This window comes from Cryptomeria japonica, chromosome 6 (assembly GCF_030272615.1).
Source record: "Cryptomeria japonica chromosome 6, Sugi_1.0, whole genome shotgun sequence".
Taxonomy (NCBI): domain Eukaryota; kingdom Viridiplantae; phylum Streptophyta; class Pinopsida; order Cupressales; family Cupressaceae; genus Cryptomeria; species Cryptomeria japonica.
In genome coordinates, this window is record NC_081410.1 from 162929785 (window position 1) to 162933639 (window position 3855).

Below are 3855 nucleotides of genomic sequence, written 5' to 3' on the forward strand. Positions count from 1 at the left end.
TTGTTGGTTTTCTCAAAGTATTTATGTGGTTGATCCAAGTTATACTTGTGGTTGAAAAGCACAAGGTGTTTTTGATCCTTCGTTTGAGCTTTTGCAACAACACAATTTCCCTTTTGTGACTCTCCCATGGATGTGATCTCCTTTGCAACAGACACGAAGTTTTCCTCCTACTACACAACGATCTCCTATACCAAGTGAGGCATCAAGTTTGCAAGCTGCAATTGTTCCACTTGTAAATCATTTTGTAATACCACCATATAATTTGTTAAGGATGGTTGCTTCAGGTCCTTGCGGTGCCGCCTTTGGTCCTTTGAGCCTAACGACACCTTTACATGAACTTCCAAAAGGCACAAGAAAGAATTTGCCTAAGTTTTTGGGAGATGGTGCTCAACATCCTAATGAGCACATCACTGCTTTTTATATTGCATGTGGTGTTCTCGATGTTGAACATGAAGATGTTTCTATGAGATTGTTTATTTAAACCATGCAAAGTGCAGCTGCTGATTAATTTTATTGTCTTTCAAATAATTGTATCATAGATTGGGCAAGTCTCGAAATAAGTTATAAGGCAAGGTTCAAGCCTATTGAAGATGATCATGCTCTATTAGTGTAGTTGACTCAAATGAAGAAAGAACCACAAGAGCCTATGTAAGAATTTGTGGCGAAGTTTAATAATTTGGCCAATCGTATTCCAACTATATCTCAACCTACTTCTAAAAATTTAAAATGTTTCTTTATTAAAGCTCAATTTCCAGAAGTAAGTTTTCTTTTGCGTAGGGATAATCCTACAGATTTAGCTACCACACAATGGATGGCTATATTGGTTGAACATGATCTTATCCTTACGTGTAAGATAATAAAGAATCCTAACAAGGTTAGGAATAATCAAATTGTTGATTCATCACCTTCTTCAACAAATTTTGTTGATCCTATGATTCAAAAGCTAGCAAATGAGTTGTTAGCACTTAAGAAGAAAATTTCCTCCCAAGTAAATACTTCATACCGTGATGTTACAAGATGAACTTATTCAAACATTGCTTCCAATTATGTTGCGCACAATCAAAACATGTTACCTCCTACTCCAGAGACTCCAAAGAGAGACTTGCATTGGAAACACCACCTCAAAATTCAGCTACAGGTTATTATGAAGTTGAACAAGATGATCTTCCTCCATTTGGTGATGAAGATGTCAATTTATGATCAGAATTGGTTGGCGACTCTAACATCAAATATATGCAGTATGAAGAAAATGATGTGCCAGATGAGCATGATGAAGATTTATTTGCGGTTTTCACCCGTTTGCAAGCACAAGCAGCACAGTCCCCTATCAATGCAAAGAGCGATGATTCTACACAAGTCAAAGATTCTCAACGCTTTCCAGTTACTATTGCTAAGCGTGGAACTCCTTTACCAAATCCTCCAAAGGATAATTCCATTTCTAAAGAATGCGAAGGATAAAAATGTAAGTTCTCCTTCGACTGCTACAATTTTTTTTGCACTTGTTAATTCTTTTGCACCTGCATCAAACACCAATGCACCTAATGTTCCAAGCCCTCAAAATGAGAACCTTAACCTATCTTTGATAAATTATTTTCAGTCATTTGATATTATAGATCATCCTAGGAAAATTAAAGTACAAATGTCTGAGTTAGAATATTTGAGATCCAATCTGGATCAATTTGATCGTTTGGTCAAATTTGTAAAAGAAATAGATACTTCCCCAAGTAATCCTCCCAAATCTAACACATCTCAAAATAATTTAGTGAGTTCACCTTCTCCTACAGAAAAGATAGAACCATTTTATATCTCCTTATTGATAAATGGTCATAGCTAAGTAATTGTGTAATTGATTCTGGAGCATCTAGCAATGTTATGCCAACGTAAGTTGAAAACGCTCTTGGTTTAACCTTGACTAAGACGTTTGGTAGATTCTTTTCCATGGATAACAAGAAAGTCTCTTTAGTAGGTCAGATTAAGGATGTATAATTTACTTTTTCCGCATTCCCAGATAAGAAGATTAAAATGACAGTATTGGTAGCCGTTGTGTCGGCTTCCTATGGCATACTATTGGGAAAGAATTTTTGTGAAATTTTTTGGAGGAGAACTACATATGGATATGAATGAAGCATGTATTCCTATCAAGGGAGAGATCAAAAATTGGTATCCAAAAAAGGAATCGCAATACACCATTGTGAAATCTGAAGATCAGGGAGCTCAGATTATTTTTGAGTCGTCGGGTATGGGCAATTATTTCTTATATATTGATGATGAGTTTGAAGTTGTTCTTGAAATTGGGATGTCATTTCACTTGATGAAAGTTTAAGTGATTGTGAAAGTATTGTTGTTGAATCTGTGGGATCCTCAACTCCACAAGAGCAATCACTCAATTTTGATACTGTCAGTGTTGGTGGTCCAAATGATGTTTAGACATTAGAGTTTGACAACAGTTGTTCTTCCACAGGATCAGGAGTTGGTGTTGTCTTGGTGTCTCCTAATGATAATATATTCCCATTTTCTTTCAAGTTGCAATTTAATAATACTATTGAGTATGAGTCTCTTCTTTTGGGAATGAATGTTTCTCAAAAGAAATGAATTAAGAATTTGCATACTCAGGGAGATGCCGAATTGATTGTTTGACAAGTCAGAAATATCTACTAGAAAAGAAGTGATAAGCTAAGGTATTATTGTAATCTTTTGTGGGATTCAATTGAGGCGTTTGATGCCTTTGATCTATCTGTTGTTTCACGTGAATTTAATGATAGAGCGGATTCTTTGGCAGTATCTGCAACCTTGTTGGCTCAACACAAGGATTTTTCAGGACCTATATATACTATTGAAATGATCTTTCGACTAAGTGTTCCTGATAATTCTGACAATTGGCAAGTGTTCAATGATGATCAACATGTAATCAATTTCTTGCAAACTACTGATAATTTTGACAATTTGTATTTTGATGGCAGTCAATATCCTTCAAAACATGTCATTGAAAGTGTTGATGCAGAAACTGGTGAAAAGTTTCTACAATTGAAAGGTAATAAGATTCTTAAGGGTCTTGCTTCTCTTGAAAAATTGTTTGACAAGCATGATCACTATGTCAACAAGTAACAGAAATTGGCTGCTAGTACAATGGAGTATGAGCAAGTGAATATTCGAATGGATAAGAATCCAAAGATGATCAACATTGGAAAATGTTGTTCATATGAAGAAAGACTTAAATTTGTCGCATTATTGCTGCAATATATTGATGTTTTGGCCTACTCTTATGATGACTTAAAGTATTTTCGTCCTTAAGAGCTTTGTCATGACATTCCATTAAAGTTGAGTTGTGCTCCTTTCCGTCAAAAGCAAAGGCAGTACAATCCTAAAATTTCCAATACCATTTTTGCTGAAATCCAGAAAATGATAAAGGCAAGGATAATTTTTCCTATTCATCACTCCAGATGGATAGCTAATATTGTGTTTGTGCGCAAGAAAAATGGTGAGATCCGGATATGTGGTCATTTCCAAAATTTGAATCAAGCATCTTTAAAAGATAATTACCCATTGTTTGTCATGGATCACGTCTTACAAGTTGTCACTGGATCCGAGATGATGTCCATGTTGGATGGATTTTCGAGTTATAATCAAGTGGAGGTTCTTGAGCAAGATCAACACAAGACTACGTTTACCATGCCTTGGGGTAATTTTACATACCATAGGATGCCTTTGGGGTTGATAAATGTAGGAGCGACTTTCCAACGAGCAATGGACTTGGCTTTCCAAGATTTTATTGGTAAGTTCATTGTAGTCTATTTGGATGATTTGACAGTTTATTTTAAGAAGCGTCAAGATCATTTCTATCATTTACAGCAAGTG